Source organism: Tamandua tetradactyla, chromosome X, assembly GCF_023851605.1.
Source record: "Tamandua tetradactyla isolate mTamTet1 chromosome X, mTamTet1.pri, whole genome shotgun sequence".
Lineage (NCBI taxonomy): Eukaryota > Metazoa > Chordata > Mammalia > Pilosa > Myrmecophagidae > Tamandua > Tamandua tetradactyla.
Genome location: NC_135353.1, coordinates 148,869,223 through 148,890,666, shown reverse-complemented (window position 1 = coordinate 148,890,666; position 21,444 = coordinate 148,869,223). Strand labels below are relative to the sequence as shown.

The 21,444-nt window shown below is 39.8% G+C and overlaps 1 long non-coding RNA gene across 1 annotated transcript in view; it reads left to right on the top strand.

Annotated features, from left to right (window-relative positions):
• LOC143670412 (uncharacterized) overlaps positions 1–12,532 on the top strand; it is a 74,493-nt gene extending 61,961 nt beyond the window's left edge. The window contains exon 5 of the long non-coding RNA XR_013169353.1: positions 12,441–12,532. This is a non-coding gene — a long non-coding RNA (uncharacterized LOC143670412). The remainder of the gene's footprint in view (positions 1–12,440) is intronic.
• Positions 12,533–21,444: the final 8,912 nt, after the last annotated feature.

Genomic DNA, 21,444 nt, shown 5'->3' with positions numbered 1-21,444 from the left:
TCTCTGCTACTTTATCCTCTTAACTTTTGCAGCACATACGTTCTAACCTCAGCCTGTGTGTTCATCTCTTTAGACTTTGGGAATAAAGGTAACCTTAGGCAGGAGAATTTTAAAGAACTGTACTTCAAGAGCCACAACCAAGCCTCAACCTTTATAGTATAAGCTCTCCTGAATCACTGATTAATGGAAGCCATTGGATGCAGGCTGTCATATTGTCTAACTCCAGACTGTGAACGTCAGCCTGTGGAATTCTGCAGTGCACAGCCTGTGCAGCCTGACATGGCAGCCCTGCATTGGAAGCAGTTCTCCTTCCTTGTCTTTTCCAGAGAATCTATACTAGAGTGTTTGCATATGAAAATAACAAAATAGGAAATCATCGAGGATGATTTCTGATTTGTTACATCTCCGGAATTCACAATTCTGTGAGAGAGTCTTTGTGTATTCACTCATCGAGGGCAGGCAATTTACTTGAGATAACTTGGAATCTCACTGACGATGCTGATAAAATTGGCTTGGAATAATTTAGCTTTTATTCATACTGTTACAAATTTCTTTGTAAAACACAAATTTCAGTGCAAGGTTTTACCTTTTGGGGGAAAATATGTGTGCCTTAATGGTGTTGGAGAAAGTGAATACATTTCAGATTATGCACTGAGAAGGTGTGGAAATTGACATATTGATTGATTTGAATCCATAGCTTTCGCTTTGTCCATATTGTCAGTGTAGACTCAGCTGGGGACAGAAACTTAAAAAAAAGATGTGGTGCATGTGTCATTCTAGCTCCCCAAATTCTTAGTGTCAGTGAAGGAGTCAGGCTTAATTTTAGCTGTGGTAATTCTCAAAGTGCCTCGGCCCTGTGGTTGATAATTATGGGACTGCATATTTGGCTAGGCCTTGTGTGCTATTTGCAACAGTAATAAAAACGTCACATAAAAGTCATCTAGTCCATGGAAACTTCCCACATCTGAGCAGAGCTTAATCTTAATGCTCTGCTAGGGGTTGTATGAGGTGGTTAGGCAGTGGTGTGTATTTTCCCAGTGCTCCAGACCTTTTAATGTGTGTTAACTAGGCCACTAAATCTTCATGTTTCTACCTCCCTGTTTATACCATCTTTTCATTTTGGTGTCAGTTTTTTGAGCAGAAGAACTTCATCTTCTTGCTTAGTCGTACTAGAGAAATGTTACATATTAGGCAAGAAATAACTGATACTCAAAAAAATCACTCAGGCCAATTGCAATCTTTAAAGCAGCATTCCTCACTTGCCTTCCAGGGTTAAAATAAAAATGCTGTGCTGGTAAAATTGCTTGGACCTGATGTGTTGTGTCTGATGGCCAGAGCGGTAGCAAATCTGCTGACAGGTTTGGACAGAAAAAAAAAACAAAAAAAACCCAACACATTGAAATAACTGTGCAGTGCTGCTTTAGAGAAATGCTATTTTTAAAGAAATGAAATGTATTATTTAGGATTTGTGGATGTTATCCAGGCCTTTGAAGTTGGGAAGAAGATCTTAATTAGAAAGAAATGGGAACATTGAATGCTTTTATGGAGAACACAGCTTTAAGAGGTATGCTTATCATAGATACAGATGATATATATTGTGTACTGGCCACAGACCTTCTTTGATAAAACCGAAGCCTTTATAGTTATTGGAGTACATCTGTCCACAAATTTGTTTAGCATCTAATGAGCATGCATTAATCATAGAAAACTTGGAGGCAGTTCATAAAAGGACAATGAAGATGATTTAAGGCTTGGAAAATAAAACCCATAAGGAAAGTTTAAAACAATTCCCATTATTAGCTTGACAAAAAGAAGATGAGGAGTGAGGATTTCCAGGAGATGCAAGGTTACTCTTGGTGAGATAGTTGCCTAATGAGAAAGCATTCTACAGGAATTCTAAAATTATTGTTTTTTTGGTCTTATTATAAAAATATATTCATAGGAAAAATTGGAAAACACATTTGAACAAGAAGAATAAGTCCTAAAACTTTAACACACAGCTGAAATGGAGAGGTTGAGCAGAATGTCGGAGCTAGAGTTTTCACAGATGGAAAGTATAATATCCATTTTTTTGTTGTATATTCTCACAATTGCAATTTGCTAACTGCTTGTATATTTATTTATCTGTCTATCTTCCAAGCTAAATTGTAAGTTCCACAAGAGCAGGAATTGTGTTAGTCTTTTCCATTGTGTTTTCAGAGCCTAACACAGTGCCTGGCACATAATAGGTGCTTAATAAAATAAAATGTTAATAAACATTTTGTGCCCACATGAGGAATATGCACGCATATAATTTTTAAAACGGAAATGTGGTCCCACTGTAAGTACTCTTTTGTAACTCTCAACAAAATATTTTGGCAGTGTTTTCATGTCATCAATATTGTATGCCATCATTTGAGTGGCAGCAAGATGTACTGCCATATGCATATGGCCTTAGGTATTTAACAGTTCCTCTTTGGGGACATTTAGGTGGTTTCCAGTTTTCCTATTTCCAACAGTACTGCCATAATGATGGTTTCAATTAAATCCTTCTCCACAGGAATTTTTAAAAGTCGACTGTTATAAAGGGATGGCAAGATCTCATTCACTGAAGGTCTTGAAAACATGGCAAAAATTGATTTAACCTATTTTGTTGCAGTCTTGTATAGAAGCAGAGAAGTGGATTTGATGACCTCAGCATTGAATTGTGCTTGAACCCCTGTGTATATTTTACATGCCTGTCTACTCTAAGCTACTCACATACTCATGTTACTCATTGGTATGGTGAGTTTGTAAAAGTTATGGAGGAGGGAAGTACATTCTTTTGAGATAAGAGAGAAAATAAAATATTTTAAAAGAGGAAAATTGACTATGTTCTTAGACTTAGCTAAATTTACTCTTTTTATTCACTGAAAAAACTCAAGTCAACTTCAAATATTTCTTAATGATGAAAGTAGGAATTTTAAGAAAAATTGTCCCCCCTAAGGTGCTGACCTATTCAATTTTAAGGAAATGAGTCATTTCTAAAGAGAGGTGGTTTATAAGGCAAATGTGTATGTATAGACTTTCATGATCAGATTGGAGATGTGTTCTGGGAAAAATGCATTCAAATGTGGCTCTCAGAATCTATATACCAGATGCTGTTTTTTTTCAACCCATATATTCTTTACATAAGTCAGATTGTCCTAATTGTGTTTTTCCTTTGTGATCTTGGCCACTTTCTGTGATTTGTTACTGCCTTAGCCCCAGAAACTCTGAGGCTGAGTCCTTATTTGAGGATTATGCCCCTACTTTTCTCTCTTGATTTTTTCCATTTTTCTCATTTTTTCTCAGCATTACGAGTCTTTCTAGAATGTTTTTTCTCAACCCATATACCCTCTGGTTAAACCACATTTTATGTGTCCCTAGATTCAGTATGACTTCCTTTGGGACCAGAAGTGGGGGTGGCATGGATGATGCTTCCCCTTTCTTTCTGGTTTGGAAGTCACAGATCTTGAAACGAGAAGCGGCATTCCAAAAGTTAGAGCTAGGTAGAACAAGCTAAGTCAATTTACACAGCCATCAAAGGTCAGAGCATGCCACAGAGGAGAATCTGGTTGAAGACTATCATCCACCTCAGGGCATTTGTGCTTACTCTTTCCCCTGCGTGGAACACCCTTCCCTCATTTATTTTTATGGCTGTCATGAACTCTGAAGGGCTGGAGATTTTACCCTGCTTGCAAGCTAACAAGTTAACCTGTCATAGTTTCATGAATTCTGGCAGAAGATGCAAGACTCCTGGGTTAGAAACAAATGACTTTATTACTCACAACGATAGCCATAGCCAGAGTAGCAGCATTTTTTTTAAAGACTGTGGTTCCCTGAGCCCCGATTCCCACAACAAGATATGAAGAGGACCAGGAGACACCAGCACAGCAACTATGTTGTCTGAAAGGAGAGGAACTCTGAGATTAAGAAACCTGAATCTTTTAAAATGGACAGTAAGCATGCCTGCCCTTTCCTCCAGAGGAAGGCATTATCTTTATTATATCGGAGGGCAAATATACCCACTGTTTACTTTGGAGGAAGACATTATCTCTACCTTCCATGGATATTTGCTGTATGAATACCCTTAAAAAGATATCTAGAACAAAGGTAATCAATGCCTGTGCTCCCAAGTTGTACGAAAACACACAAGAGACCCATGGCGAATTATCTTCCAATAATGACTTGTTCTTTCACTTCCTTTGGGTCTCTGTTCAGATGTCACTTTGTCAATGACACTTGCCTGAGCATTTTGTTATCATTAGCCACTTATAGTCCCACATCAAATAGCTACTTATCATCACTGGACATACTGTGATGGACTGTGAATATTTAGTTGTTCGTTGTCTGCCTCTTGACCTAGCTGTAAGCTCTGTGATGGCGGGGCCTTTGCCTATTCTATTCATTGCTGTTTCACCTGAAGCAAGCATGATGTCTGGAGCATGGTAGCCATTTGATAGAGATAAATGAATGAACGAATGCATCAGTACTTCAGCACCAGTCAAGAAGCTTACAAAAAAATGTCTATTTTACTTTTCCAGTTATATTAAATATTCTTTGTCCCGCTTCACAATATGCCTCCCCCAGCTCTGGCTGGGAGCCCTGTTCTAAGCATCCAACTCTGTCTTGACTACTGGCTTTCTGGCCTTTCCCTGGTACTGGGCCAGCTCTCTCCTGCACTATTGTCCCATTCCACATCTTGACTCCTTACCCTGTGATCCTTTCTCTCTTTCTGCCTTATGTCCCAACACAGCCAGTGGCAACCCAGTTAAAAATAGGTCACTGCTATGCTGATAAACCAGCTCTCTGATTAAGAGGTCTGACTGGTAGTATTTGCTGATTTCCCTGGTGTAAGTACTCCCAACCATGGCAGATTTCAAGACACCAATAGTTTAACAACTGGCTTGTAAGATTCATGAATATTTTTAACAAACATTTCTCGCAAGCTGGCAGGAGTCGGCTCCAGCACACCATCATAATAGGAAAATAACAACATCTATGTAGTATCTGGGATTATTTTTTCCTTGGCACAATAACATAAGTCTAAAGAATAATGATGTCTATGGGCTGAGTGAACCCCTTATGCTGAACATGGTTTCCTGTTGCCCCTTATTCCCCTATCTTCCAGAGCAATGATTCTCCCACTAGAGTGGGCACCACAATCACCAGGAGGCCTTGTTAAAACACGGAGGCCAAGTGTTTCTGATTTAGTAGGTCTGGAGTGGGGCCTGAGAATTTGCATTTCTAACAAGTTCCCAGGTGAGGCTGATGCTGCAGGTCAAAGACCACACTTTAAGACCCATTGCCCTAATGGGATCGCTTGCCAACTATTTTTCTCAAAAACTGTTTCTGAGTGCTAAGTGGAAGATATAACAGTATATCTGGACTGAAGAGCAGAAAAGCCATGGAATAAGGAAAACTCAAAATGTAGTTAGAAAAGAACAGATGGGAGTACCCAATACTAAAGCTCACTGCTCCTGGACTTAAAGATACTCAAAAGTGAGTTTCTGGGTGTGCACGAAGAAGTAATTCCTTGGCTTATAACTCTACCATATCCAATTTTGTGGTATTGGGTTTCTGAAGGATGAAGTAGACCTGAAATGGTACTGATGAGGGCATAAATCTTGAGGCTTGCCAGGTAAGCTCTCCTTTAGATGAAACTGAGGAGTAGATCACTTATTTAAGGGCCTGCATCTCAAACAACCTTGAAAAAATTATTTATCCATTACTATGTGGTACTCATGCAAATAAGAGGGCTTGGGCAAAGAGGGAACACTTAGCCTTGATTAGATGGGACATATTAGCTTCCTGAAATTTTTCTCACCTGTTTAAGCAGCTCTCAATCACAAATCTTGACAGGATAGACACTCATTGTAGGAAGGATTAACAGGGCTCAGCTAAACCCAAGGGGTGTCACACTTATCCTAAATCTCTGGGGGATTGCATGGTTCTCCATATCCCTCTGAGATTCCAGTCGCAAAGGCCCTGTATCTCTCCCTTTGCCATTCTCTAGGGGGATGATGCTGTAAGGCATACTATTCAGAGCCTGGCATCTTTGCCACTGATTTAACCCCAGAGCTGGTTAAATCAGGACCAACAAGGCCAAACAAGATAAGAATGTGATTCCTATGTCACATCCACCCAGGGTATGCTGGTGGAACAGGGCGGCAGTAAAAGCCCAATTTTCCTGAGTTCTGCTGTTTGTGGTTTGCTAGGGACCAAATCTGTCCTTGACACTCAGACCCAAACAAGTTTGTTTTGACAAGCTTTATTTGAAAGAGGTAGAGAGGAAAGACAGTTCATTATTAGGCATCTCCCAGGCATGATAGTCTCTCCAGCTGGATTATTCTTTTTCCCTGGGCGGAAGAAGAAAGGCCAAACCTCTATCTTGCTATCTTTTCTATGCTCTACCTAAAAAAATCACATCATTCGCTCTAGAGATTTCTCTATGACATCTGTGCTATCACTATAATTTAGTGGGGACACATCCTCTGGTTGCCTGATTTAATCACTGGGCTTTGTTTAACCCAAATTGTTCCTGTTCTGCTTCTGGAGAGAGGTTATGTTTTCATTGTGAAGTTGAGGTCCAGTAGCAGTAAAGGGTTCTGGAGGATCTTGGGCTTTCAGGAAGAAGCCACTTACTTTGTATCTGATGGGGCCTGCAGCCTCTGTTATGATCTGGACGTCAAAGGGTTCTCTCTTCTAGGGTAGTCCCTTCAAGTCACCTTTTAGATTTAACTGTTAGCGGTGCCAAAGTGGCAGACTTAACAATGTCTGCACCAGTGGTTCTTAAAGTGTGGTCCCTGGATCAGCCACATTCGCATCACTTGGGAACTTGTTAAAAATGCAAGTTCTCGGGCTTCATCCCAGAAGATCAGAAATTTTGAGGCTGGGGCCCAGAAATGAGTGCTTTAACAAGTTCTCCAGGTGGTTTTGATGTATGCCAAAGTTTGAGAACCACAGGCCTATATGAATGTCTCTCCTGCAGGTACTCCACAGCATTGACAGAGTGATAGCTCCGAGGCATCTGGGATGAGCTGCTTCTTTGGTAGTCATCCTTTGTACTCTTTATGCATTTTTAAATAATGCCCATTTCTTCCCTGGCATCTCTGCTTAATTATAAAGTAGCCCTCTGGCTGTTTAAAAGGTAAGTGAAACTGTTTCTTGGGAAGTATAGATGTAAAGACATACAAATAAAGGGAGGAAAGCTCGTTGGTATCCATCTTTTAGTTACTGTGATCGTGTGGCTGGAACACTCTCTGATTAACTCTTCCCTCCACTCCAAATCCAAACATTTCCTGTCTATTATTATGCACTCTTCAAACTGGTTTGGAATCCCCAACCTGTGCTTTGCTGAATGTTTTGTGACTGCAACATGGCACAGGGCTTAGTTTCTGATATGTCCTTTGGATTTGGGTGGACTTAATGACCCATGTGGGAGGAGCATAGGCCTGTTAGAGTCTAGGACTCAGTAAGCTCCATGTAAAAGTGTTTCTTCAAAGGTCAATCTGCTGTTTACCTTGTGAACATCAATACATGTCGGCGAAATGCTGACCTTGGTTATAGACCAAGTAGTCATGATGTTTAACATACATTTGAGGGGTGCACATAAGCTTTTTTTAACAGGCCAGACATGCAATTAATGATGATGTTAAAGTAAAATTTTGGTGGGCCAGAAAATGGGTGGGCTACTAAGGAAGAGAAGATGCTTTTTGGAAGAGATGGAGGATGAGACGAGATTTTCTTAATGGCTTTGTAATTGTAAGCAAGTTACTGAACCTCTCTTGAAGGAAACCTCTAAGTTTCCTTATCTTTCCCTCTCTGCATACACCTTTTCCTATTCATTGTTGCTTTTACTTTAAGGCAAGCATCCCATTAAAGCACTGATATCCTTGGCATTAGTCACTCTCTACCATCTCATCTCTGCTGTGATTGATAGGGGATGGGTGTGGGTGGAGGACAAAGAGAACACCAGGCTCTGGAGACCCACTGGTTGTAAGAAAGGATCTGAGGATAGGAATGGTGATAGAAACAGATTCAGTTGGTGCTTGCCTTTTTTACAATGTGCTCAGGGCTGTCACAGAGTGAAGAGGGCAGGGGGCACCTTGTCCTAGTCAACAGCGAGAGGTGATTCTTAGCAAGGCCTTTTTTCTGTCTCTTAAAATCTCATCTCTCAGCACACCTTTGGACATGGGTCTTCTGTCATCCAAGTTGGTAAGCGTCACAGACCTCTACATTCTTGCCTTTGTTTCCCTCATTGGCCTTGAAGAGTTCCACTCTCCTCTTTGTTCATTATACTCCAATATCATGGGTTTTATTTCAAGATGCTCTGTTTTCTCCAACCTCAGAGCCCGTAAACATGCTATTTTCGCTGCCTGGTGTGCCCTTCCCTCACTTTTGGCCTAGTTATGGCTCACTTACCCTCCAGGCATTAGCTCAAATATCACTTCCTCAAGTAGATTTCCTAGGCCTCTCCCAGACTAGGATTGTTTCCACTCTGTGCCTCCATTGTTTCTTGTTCTTCTACATATTTTAACCCTTATATCTGCAGAACTTAACACAGTGCTTGGCACATAGTAAGTGTTAATATTTGCTGTTGAATAAAGAAGTGAGTGTTATGTGGATGGTCCGAGTTGGGTGGAGGGGAGAAGGAGACTTACATTGGATCCTTTTATTATATTTCCCTCCATCCTGGTTCAAAATCATTCCTGGGACCTGAGCATAGACGTTTTCAAGGAGAGAAAACTGCTATAATTGGAAAAAAGGGGAAAAGGTATTTTCACAGTTCATGTGATTTTCTTCACTTTCTTCAAATTCTATGGCATGATGAGAATCTCTTATCAGCCCCAGGGACTCGGTTGTTAGCTGGTGGCTCTGTGAAATGTATGTTCCCCATAAACTCAGTTGCAAAATGGGTACTTTATAAATTTTAGAAATAGACATGCACTTTACCTTTTCTGTGTTAGTAGGTGGGAACACCAAGAACTTCTGGGGGTTTGAACATTTCTTTCACAACACTGTGCAGGAAGTGGTTTATCATTTTACTTTGCATTGATGTTCCTGGTAATAACATTCACATACCTAGGATGGATGCAATTGTTTAGCTGTCACCCCCAAACTTAGTCATACCATAGATCTGAGATCAGAAAGTACTTACCCTATTGATCTAGTGTCAGATGGGTTGTATAATAGTAATAATGGACTTTGATTGACAGTTTGAATTGACATATTATCTAGTCTTATTTTCCTACAGTCAAACTGCTGACGGGCTTGGAATTTTTCCTTGTCCACACAGATCCCCTTGACCTTTAACTTCTCGTTACATGTGCTAAAGCCAGTCCTCATTTAATGGCACTGGCAATGCTCCCAGTTCAGCTTATTTCAACACACAGGCAGAGAATCTAGAATTATCTCAACTTAGTCGGGAGTATTACACATAAGAGGTAAACAACAAATATTTGTTGATTGTATGAGTAAATGAATTTAAATTTATGGCTTGTGTTCCAAGACAGGTAGTCAGGGACAGTCAGGTGATACTTGCCACAGTATCTCAGGCATTCAGAGGTAGACTGTCACAGCAGCTGAGACCAGCCTGTGTCAGCCATGATAAATATTCAGGGTCAGCTGGGGCACTGACCAGAATAAGGAGGGCAGGCCGTTCCTTGAGTGGCTTGAAATCAGGAGTGTCAGGAAGGACTCCATATCTGGGGCTCCATCCTTTGTAATTTAGTTCTGCGATTCAAGGATTTGCCCAAAGTGTGGTTCTGGGGCCAGCAGCCAGCAGCATCACATCGGAGGGAGCTTGTGAGAATTGCATTTCTGCCTTCTCCCCAGTCCTACCTAATAAGAATCTGCACTTTAACAAGATCCCCAGGTGATTCTCATTACGTTTTGAGTAACGCTGGTGTAATAGTCTCATCCTTCTTAAAATGCAAATATCTTAAAGCAAAATCCTTTCTAGGATGCCAGGAGTTTAGATGCTAGGTCTTAGGTCTTAAGAAGTTCAGAGTTCTTAATTGTAAGCAACAGAAACATTGTTGGGGTGACCTGAGTAGAAAGGAATTTGCTAGATGGACTACTGTGTAGCTTTCAGTATTACTTAGGAGGGTGGGAAACCAGGCTGAGAAACTGGAATGAGAGCTGTTAGCTGGATAACTAACTTTTTGACTTCAGCCAAAGCTATACCATACAACCAGTTTAATGAGGACGCTGCTGCCACGACTTCTGAAGCCACTTGCTGGGAAATGCTAGAGTCGGCATGTACAGGTTTGTGGGGACTGGTTAGGTGCTTCTCTTCCCAATTCCACATTCCATGACATCTAGTCCAGTTGGAAGTATGAAATGAGCTGTGGTGGAAGTTTTTACACTATGGAAATCAGCAGATGTGACAAATGTATGTGTGAGTCAGTTTATAAGCACACCACTGCGCTGAGTCTATTACTAGTGCCACTGGCCCTGCTTCCTCTGGAAACTGGATGTTGCTGCTATAGCCAATTCATGATGGCTATTTACCTGTGCCCCTTTTATTATGTATCATTAGCCTGAGGAGTGTCATGTGACTTGGGTTGAGATCAGTGTTTCTCATCCTTGGTTGCATAATGAACTTACCTGGGGATCTTTAACAATACTATTGCTTGACTTCTAATGCCAGAAATTCCAACTTAATTTTTCAGATGACGAGTTCTCAAAGTGTGGTCCCTGGACCAGTAGTGTTAGCATTACTGGGGACTTGCTAGAAATGCAAATTCTCAGGCTCCACTCTCGGCCTACTAAATCAGAAACTCTGGCATGAGGCCCAGTGACGTATGTTGTAACAAAAACCCCTGTTACCATGATTCTGATGGAACTGAAGTCTGAGAACCACTGGTCTGGGATATGGTTTAGGCAACTGGACTTTCAAAAAATTCCCAGGTGATTCAAAAGTACAGCCAGGGTTAAAAACCAATGGGTTACTGGCTTGTTAAATGGCCTCATGTGTCTGCCCTCACTTACAGAGATTATGGCTGATTCATTCAGAGGGTGGTGGCACATACAGAGGGGAAGATCAGTAAATTCCAGTTTGGACTCTCAGAAGTCAAACATGGGGTCCCTGTAATGTAAATCTTTTGTGCAATTGTCAGTTGAGTACTGCGATTGGAAAGCATTTCACCTAGTAGTTTCAAAAATACTGTGACCTTCAGGTCAGAACCACCTGTGGTACTGGTTAGAATGCAGATTCTTGGGCCCCATCTAATACAGAATCAGATTCTGGGGTGTGGGATGGATGGAGCCTGGATAGATACCTTTTTAATAGATTCCCCATACCGCTGTCAGCAACACATTTATGACCCCCTGAATTAGTCTGGGGAGGAGACAGTTGTGATCGAAATAAACCCACGAGGGGCATTTTTGGTCCTGTGCTCATCAAACCCTGACAAAAATAAAAGCCCGGTGGGTTCCAACAAGATACAGAGAGGCCTTCAGAAAAGCTGAGAATTCCAGGTGAATATTCAACATATGTCTGGGTTTGGAAACAGTGAAATGCTGTAAAAATGGAGAATCTTTTGAATCTATCTTTCCTAAGTTTGCTTGACCTTATGTTGAGAGGAGAGAAACAGAAAAAAAAAAAAGAAGCAACTTTGTTTTTATTTCAGTTTGTTTTGGGTTTAGTATAAATATATAATTGATATTTACATTCTGGCAACTTTTGGTGGGGAGCTAAAAACCTGTTGTGAAACTCATTGGTGAATGTTCTATGGATAGAACTTAACATTGTTTTAAAGTTAGTAACAATACAGCTCTACTTTCAGAAGAATTGTGTGATCTCTTTGACTCTTTCTGACGGTTTTGGGAAGTAGGGGTATTTATTACCACCTCTCAGATGAAGAAGTTGAGAAATGGAATAAATTGCCTACACTTCAGTGGAGAACCTGGGATTTGAATCTAGGGATTGTTTGTCTAATAACCTTTAAGCCCAGGATTTCCCCCCATGTCACTTTGCGATAGAGACAAATTAATATCAGAGATATTTTTGTAGCAAGGTGGTGAAATCCCATTGTAGGAAGGAACAAAGGCAGGAGGAAGACTGGAAAGATGAGCTAGTTGATCAAAAGGCCAAATGAGGTTATTTTGTTCTCAAATGGCTTAAGCAGAGTCATAAACCTTCAATGGCTGTGGAAGAGAGAAACTGACAGCTGAGGAAATAATCCTAGATGTAATTTTATTGCTAACTGGCTCCTGGTCTCTGGAGGTGTAAAGTCTAAGAAGAGTTCAGGGTGAGTTAGATTGACTAAGGCCTGGGGAAGGAATTATGTTTAGATTAAGCAGTGACTGGTCACACTTGAAAGGTATGAAAAAATGAGGTAACTTCAAAATATAAGGTTTTAAAGTTTGGAAAGCCTTTTGACACATTGCTTTCTCTGTGAAGTAAGTAGGACAAATATGATTTTATTTTACAGAGAGGAAACTGAGGCTTAAACAGGTCCTGGAATTTTACCCAAGGTCACAGAGATGATAGAGGAACGTTCCTGACGGGAGTTTTGTGAGTCTTTCTTGCACACCACAGTACCTAAGTGTATGTGGATTTTGTAAAGAGTTTAATCTTATTAAAATTGCATATTTTCATATTAATTGATGTTAATACCGATTAGTATTCATGCTTAGTGATTTAAATAAGAGTATTTTTTTCTAATAGAGAAAGAACAGTTGACTAGGGCATTGATTCTCAAATTTGGCTACACACTGGAGCTTTAAAAAATATCAATGCTTGAGTCCCAGCGCAGAGATTCTTCTAATCCTTTCCTTCCGGGATTTTTGCCCCTGCTAGAATATCTGCCCCAGAACTGTCTAGTGATGTTTATTTTAATTCTGCTTTAGGTGCATTATTATTCTTATTATTTTGACATATTCTTCTTCTTGGTGAAACAGAGCTGTTATAAATGTGTGCTTTGGGTATTTGAATAAAATAGAATTTTTGTCTCCTAAAAGTAAGAGCCAAGAGAAATCTAGAAATATTTCCTTTTTGACTTGCATGCTTTTCTTCTAAGACTCCATGGCAGTAAATAAAGAACACTGGAACAAAAAAATAAAAAGCACCACTGCAACATGTCTTGTCACGTTCTGCTCACCCCTACACCTGATTTCAAATGTAAATTGCACAGCATTTAGCGCTAATGAAAATACTCTAGTGAAGGAAATTGTTAAGATTTTCTGGTGCTCCCCTAGGGGTAATATTAAAACCCCCGTTACTAACATCTCACTCGGAGAAGACAAAAATGTGCACTGAGAATACAAAAACTCTGTTGGCATCTAAATGTGGGCCAATTAATTTGCTGTTATCGACGTGTGGGTTTGAGATGTAAAAGTAGGACCCAGGAAAGCTATCGAGATCTCCGTATTGTGGGGCTCCTTGACCCTGGATTTTCAAGGCTTGCTTAATCATGGCATTCTGCTTTCTATTTATTTATACAGTTGCTTCAACGAACAAATTAATAATTATACAGCACATTGACAAACATGCCAGGTAATATTTGCCAGATTTTAAATTAATTTAATTCAAGGGCCACTTCATTTACAGGATTCATCCGCACATCAGGCATCAGCCTTACCTCGTTGCTATTCATGCAACACCAAGATTTTCATCGTTCCCCCCACCACTTTCTTTTCTTCTCTGCAGACAAAGACAGCACAACTTGCCGTGCCAAATAAATAGACACTAACTGGCAGGTGGAAGACAGATAGATGACAGACAAATAGGAATATAGATAAATGTGCAGATGACATAAATTTAGAAGGAAGGATAATAGCTGTTACTATGATATGTGGAAAACAATTAGATTCCACTAAAATCTTGTATTTATTTTCATTTAGCTCCAATTTGCAATTTATCCTCTCTTGTTTCACACCCACAAGCTTTTTTTCACAGTTTACTGGCTGGAAACTCAAATGACTAGCTTATAGTTCCAGAAATGATCACTCTTCTTGGAAACAGAAAAAACGTGTAAAAATGGGACCTCATGGGCTTGGGCAGCCAGGCAAAATTCCGGGTTGTTTTGTGTATCAGTGAGGCTTGAAGGAAAGTTAATAATGAGAATGGATCGCATAGAAGTGGTCAGTTGCTTCTAGAAAAATTGCAGTTGCAACCATCAGACATAATTGTATTTGGATTTATAAGAAAGAAAGAGGGTTTTTAAGAAAGAAAAAGGGTTTTTAATTCAATTGTGGTATGTTACCATATACAGAGTTATGGCTAGAGATAAAACCTTGGCTAATAGGAAGGAATAACACAAAGAAAATCAGTGAATCAGTTTTCGCTTTCATGCCTTCGTTAGGTGTGTCAGCATGTAAAAATATCGACTGAGCCTGGGTTTCTGCCTTCTCTTTAGAAAGGCCTGAATGTCAAGCACAGCTCAGGATAATAATGAAATCTAACCGAGTCATGAGAGGTTAGCCCAAATAAGAGAATCATAAACCAGACCAATTAATGAGTTTGCAGATTATTTTTCATGCTTCCAGCAGGCTAAGATTTGGAGCGTTAGTTGGTTCATAGGCTTTATAAACACGTATAAATCAGTTGGCAGTTCATTCTTAAGGGAGATAAAAAATTTTTCCTACAGATTGTTACATATCCTCAGCACGGATTAATATCTATCATAAGACTATTTGGAGTGAAATCATTACAGAATATAGTGCTTAATAATTTCTGCCACTTAAAACAGAAGCATAAATTAATGTATGTAGGTACCACAATGTGAAGAGGCATTTGCTTTTTCTCGTGAATGTATTTATTCATTACAGTTGGTTCAGTGTTTTATTTATTTTTATTTTTATTTTTTTGTGGGCTAGGGAATCCACAGGGTGGTGTTGATCAGAATAAATGTTTTCTTTTGGGGGACAAATATCGAACCTGGGATTACATCACAGAATCTGAGAATACTCTGCAGATGTATGTAGCTGTATGCCTATTCTGAGTAAATTGTTCATAGAATGCTTTAGTTTTATTTTCTGAAAAGAGAAGGATATTTAGGTACAATGCTCTAAGGTGGATCTTTTTTTTTTTTTTTTTTTTAATGGAGCAACCATTTAGAGAAAATCAGGCAAAGATTAGGCAGATAATTTTAGTGCAAGCTGGCTTTTGCTTCAGTACCCGAGATAATTATCTCAATCTCCTTTTTACTCTGCGGGGTCACAGATGTCAAAAGGCATTCCCACATGCAAGTTGAAATTGTTCAATATGTAGCCCAGAAATTATGTGTCTTTTACGAAAAAAAATAAGGTAGACCTATATGCCATAATAATTATAAAAATTATACTAGCATTTATTTGGTTATATTAATGTGCTATTTGTATTAACTAGTTTTACTAATTACCTAATTATTGCCCCTAGGGTAATTACTCATCTTGATTAAATGAATGTTGAAAGGTGAACGCATAGGCATGAATTTGGTAATCATTTTCCTATCTAGAATAATAGTGCTGAGGGCAGATGCTCAATCCATTTACTACTCTCATTGATTGTACAGCTAGGAGCAGATTATAAGGTGTAGTTCGTAAAACTAGTGTAACGAAATAGGAGATTGAAGCAAATAGGTATAAATTAGAAGCACTTAATGGTGTTTCCTTGACAAAAAGGAGCATTAGAATGGATGGTTTGCAAGTGACTTTAAGAAAGGTGTAGCGGAAAAAGCAAAAGACGTTCATGCCACATGGACTTGAATTTGATTCTAGTTTCATGTAGCTTGAGGAACCCAACCTCATTTCTTTGAGTCTCATTTTTCTATTCTATGCAATGCACATATTGTATTCAATAACAATTTCTAGTATCATTTTTAGGAGTGAATTAAATAATGTCTATAAATTGTCTGGAATGAAAGAAGCATCTTTTAACTTTATTCTCTTCTAAAGTTTGGGTTTTATAATCTTGCCATATTGTTTAACTATTAATAATAAATTGAATTTTGAAACAGCAGTTATATAGAATGATTAGTACCGTGAAGAAGAGAAGAGTTCCCGTAACAAGTTTGCTTCAATAGTTGAACTCTAGTATCAGCAACCCCCAAATATCCAGGTTATATGAAACAGGTATAAATTTCAACGTAGTGAAATAAAAGCATCTTGTGAATAAAAGCATCTTGAAAGGTGGAAACTGGTCCCTTTTGTTTACCTCTGTATCTTCAGCACTTATCATAAACTTGGTCTATAGCTCCTGCTCGAGAAATACTTGTAACGAAGAAAGGAATTAAGGGATTGATCTCTTTCTAGAAGTTTGGGTGATAAATGCATCACATCCTATGTGATCTCCATAGATCTGGAGGTCACTTTTGAGAATGCACCTGTGTTCTGGGGACAATAAGATGTTTTCCTAGTGGGTAACTTTTGCACATTTCAGCAGCTGCAATGGACTGGTGTGTTTTACACCACCTAGCTGTCATCAACATAATGTTCAAAGGGATAATGAAATACATTGTCTCCCTTCTATCACCATAGATAACAGTTTATTTCACATTCTAGTTCCCCTCTGCTCCTAGTCTGCATCTGTGGACCAGCGTGGGTGGCTCTGAGATGTGTCAGAAACCAGGACCCACTTGCCCTAGAGGGAAGGTCAGACAAGCCTTGCTGAGGTAGTACAAGTGATAAATAATTGAAACCTGTGGAATCTCATACTCTCCGCAGGAGTCCAGTGGGCAAGTCAACCAAACAAATGAGTGGTTACAATCATGCAGTAAACACTCACGAGGACTAAGTTCAAGCCCAGAAGAGAACCTGCCCCAAACTCCCTGAGTTGACCTATCAGGAGTCAGGAAGGCAATCTTTGACTGTCTTTTAAGATGAAATGCTTCCTGGGTGGACGAGAGGGAAAGGTTAGTCCACCGAGTATCCAGGAGAAGGTCTGCACCATTTAAAACCGTGCTTATCCTCTCAAAGATGCTAATCACAAGAAAAACCCAGAAAGTATGAACATCGTTAACTGTAAATAACATACTCATGGCAATGGTGCAGTTAACTGCAAATACCACCACCAACAGGAATGGCGCATCAGTAATTGTAAACATCACCACTAACCCTGATGGATGGAAATTTGGAATAAAAAACAAGTTTGGGGGTTTTATTTGGAGAACTTGTTTTATGAATGTTTTTCTCTTTTATAGAGCAACTGTTTTCAATAGCAAGTTGTCCTTAATGTATTTGGTGGGGAATAGGATTGCACACGATATTTCACTGACATATCGAGACTCCAAAGTGAAGTGCATCCGCACAAGTTGCTTGAATTCTTGCCTCACAAAAGATCAGAGAGGGCCCTCAGCCCATGGGTCAGACACAGTGCTGGCAATTAGTTTCTTACTTCACCTACTGAACTGTTCTCAGTCTTTGCTTCCGGCTTTTACACACACAAACAAACATAATAGGACCTTGTGTTTTATGCAACACAAGCAGAAGATGAAGAATTACTTTTTCTGTTTTTTTTTCAAGAGCTTTTAGGTGAGATTCCAATCATTTCTAATGCCATTTAAAAGCCTTTTAAAGAACAGCCTTCTCTTCCAATAATTGACAGCCAAGACAACACCATGGGGGGAAGGAGGTGGAGTGGGACTGAGGTGTAGATGTACTTGACTGAAAGAGCCTCTAAATTATGTTGTCAAAAATTATAGCAACACCATTTAAAATGCTTTTCCCCCTATAAAGCTCTTTCCTCCAAATACTAACATTTCCACTTTTATTTGTTTTGTGCAATCCACCTACAAGGTGAGGTTATGTTGTGTTTTGGGGGTCACTTCTTACAATGTTAAGTGGAGATCCCAACACTCCAGATAGAGAGTGTTGGCTGTGAGTATAAGAGACAGACTGCAGGTTCCTGGTAACCGTTTACCTTTCAAGAACTCTTCTCTAGCTGTATTGAGGTGTTAATATCTGCTGAAATTACTTTGAGTTTATAAATCAGCCATGATATGAATTCTACAAGAATGCTTTTCTTGGAGGATTCTTTCAGAGAAACTATGGAAGCAAGAGAAATGGGTAAACTAAGGCAAGAGGGGCTTCAGAATTCACTGCATTTAAGTACTATTGCAAAGTAAGAAGCCAAAGCACTCCTCAGTCTAGAATGAGCATCCTTGCGGATAACTTTTGAAAGGAAACCATTTCTACACTCAGTAAGTGAGCAGAAATGTTGCCATAGTGGAGTATTTTAAGTCAAAGCTTTAGGAATAGGAAGGACCCAAGAAGGTTAGGATGTTACTGTCTGTTTTTTCACACTTCTGAGACCTCAATATGTAGAATGTCTTAAGCTCTGATGAGAGTCATGTGGACTTAGTGCCAACCTCAGTGGCCCACTGATAAGATTTTCTGCATTTAACCATCCATCCATCCATCCATCTATCCACATATTCATTTATGAAACATTGACTTCTACCATATGTCAAGCTTTGTGGTGAGAACTAGGTGCCCTGTGTTTCAGAGGCTTGTAATTTAGAAGCTCAAGGGCATTATCCATTTGATCATTGCCAGCAAAAATTCAGGACTTCCAGCTGTGGTCAATCCCTTAGTGCTTCTTGTCAATCCTTTGACTGACAGGTTTACTCTTCTCTCAGAGTTCTTTCAACCCTTTGTCACTCTCTTTGAGCTCATTCCCAATCTCTGAACTTACACATTTTCATCGAAACACCACTGAATTCACCTTCTCCTCCTATACCCTTGAGAAAATCAAGGCCAAGAGGTTTGTGGCAGACACTGGCTAGTTATTCATCCACACATTTCCCTCTTCCTAATGAAAACCCATTTTCTAGTTCCACTTGCAGTCAGGTGTGATCATATACTTGAATTCCAACCAATGTAAAGTAGGAGGAAGTGATGTATTATGCTTCCAGGCCTGCTTCATAAAACTTTTCCAAGCTTGATCCTGTATTCTTCGACTGCATCTTCCAAAGCATTGGAGAAGCCTTCTAAGAACCTAGAAGAAGGTAAAGGCATAAAATGTAAGAAGCCTTGGTCCCTGAGTTACTGCTTGGAGGAGGATTGTCTGACCTGGAGCCTCTGCATTGGACTGTTCTGGAGGTAAAAATAAACTTTTACTGTATTAAGCCAGTGAAATGTTGAAATTGTTTATTGCAGCAGTTGACATCCTGCTGACCAATTCAAGATATTAACACGCTAATTTTTTTTCCAAGTATCTTTTTAGTTCATCCATCCTTAGGTCTTTTCTTCCTGTCTCTATCTGTGCTAAAATGCAAACTTCATGAGGGCAGGGATTTTTATCTTGTTCACTGCTGTACCCCAAGCACTTAGAATAGTGCCTGGGACATAGTGGGTGTTCAAAAAATATTTGCTAAATGAATGGATATGCCTAAGAAGTTCATCACTTCTCTTCCCTAAGTCTATATCTTTCTCTTCTAAATCCTCCCATTGTCAAATATATTCTTTCCCCTCCTCTTTCTCTCTCAGTTTCATTTTATTCTTTCTGTTGACTCTATTTATTCTTGGTCTTTTCCATCTCCAAAACATTCTTCCTAGATCTTATATTTTTCTCTAGCAGTTACCCTCTATCTATCCCTACCTCCACTCCATCCTCATTGAGGAATTACCTACAACTACTATCTCTACTTCCCCATCTCCCACTTTGCAAGTTACTGCATTTTGGAACAAGGCCCAACAACTCACTGAAATTGTTCCTGATGGGGTCAGACTAGGTCATTTGCCTGTTTCGCTCTCAGATCCAAAGAAAAAGTTCTTTGCTTTCTCCTACTTAACTCTATTTTATAGGGAATGGCTGTCACTGCCCTCTGGCTTCCAGGTAGGTTTGGCCTATTTAAGAAACTGGTGTAATACTGGATGGTGGAAGAAGGGGAGAAGCCAGGGTATTTTTCCCTTTCTCTCCCTCTACCTCAGGTGTTATCTCTAGCTGTGTCTCCTCTTTGGCTATAGCTCCCTCACATGGTCCCTCTCTCTGTGATCTCAGTTCATATAGGGGAATGTTATGGTATTCCAACCTCAGACTTGGGCTAAGGTAACCCCACTCCTCTGGTTGTCCTGAAGCCCCAAGGAAGATGCTGGCTTCCTATTGTTGACAATCTCTGCGTTTGTTCATCATCCTCTGTTTGGCTTCTCAACTTTTTCATCACCTGTATAACCACTTCTTTGTATTATATTCCCTCTGTTTGAAATACCTGGAGTGGCATCTCTTTTCCTGATTAGACCCTGACTGATATAATCACCAATAATTTTCAGTCTTTATCTTACCTTATCTCACTGTACTTGACCCCATTGAACACTCTTTTAACGTTGTAAATTCTCTCTGGCTTCCATGTTGTTTGTTACTCTCTCTTGGTTCTTCTCCTACTCCCTGACCATTCCTTCTCTGTTTGTCTTTTGGATTTTCCTCTTGTGCCCTCTCTTAAATGTCCCCCTGGGTTTTAACCTCATCATTTTGCATATTATCTTTGGGTCACCTCGTTAAACTCAGTGGTGTTAATTAAGTGATTCTCAAATCCCAGCTCCAGTTCAGATCTCACCTCTGGGTTTTAGACCTCCATATCCAACTATCTGCTAACTCGCTCTTCCTGGATGTCAGACTCAACATATCCAAAATGCCCACTAACATGTTCCTCAAACAATCTCTGCCCGTGTTTTCCTTTCCTTGTGTGTGGATACTCACGAAACCCAGGAATCCAAAAGTTGTATATGGTTCAGACTCTCCTACCCCACACTAACCATGTTTTCACAGAGCTTTACTTCTAAGGTTGTTTCTTGAGTCTTCCTTTTGGATACACATCTTTTCTAGTCTTTCCTATGGTACTAGTCTTTGCTTTGTCTTCCCTGCTTCCAACCTTACTCCATCTTTCCATCCATGCTCCATATTGCTAGCGGAGTGAACTTCCTTAAAAACAAATCCAATCATGTTATTTCTTTGTATAAAACCATTCAAAAGCTTTCCACTGTCTCACAAATGAAATTAGTGAGTGGTAAACAAGGTTTTCTAGTATTTCTTGGTTAATGGAACTGTAATATCTGCCTACTGCTGTCTTCAACCATTAAGGCCTGGAGGAGGCTCTGTTTCATGCATTCAGGGATCCTGTCTCCCCCCATCTTCTACATCTGCCTTCTCTGGGTCATTGGAGTCCTTTCCATTCAGTAAGTTCGTGGATGGGTAAGGCTTGAGGGTTGAGTGTGAGAGGGCTGGGATTGGAAGTGGTACATATTACTTCTGCTTATATTCTGTTGTTCGGAACTCAGTCACATGGCAACATCTAACTGTAGGGGAGGCTTAAAAATGTCATTTGGCCATGTTACCCAGAAGAGGAGTGCCAGCAGTTTCTGCACAGTGAGCTAAAGAGGAGCAATCTTTGCCACATTGTCCTTTAAGGACTAGTCCAGGAGTCTATCCTCCCAACCTTTCCAGCCCAAATAGGCATATTCTCCTTTGTAATTCCCTTGAACTTACTTCAACTGTGGTGCTTATCACACTGTGTTTCA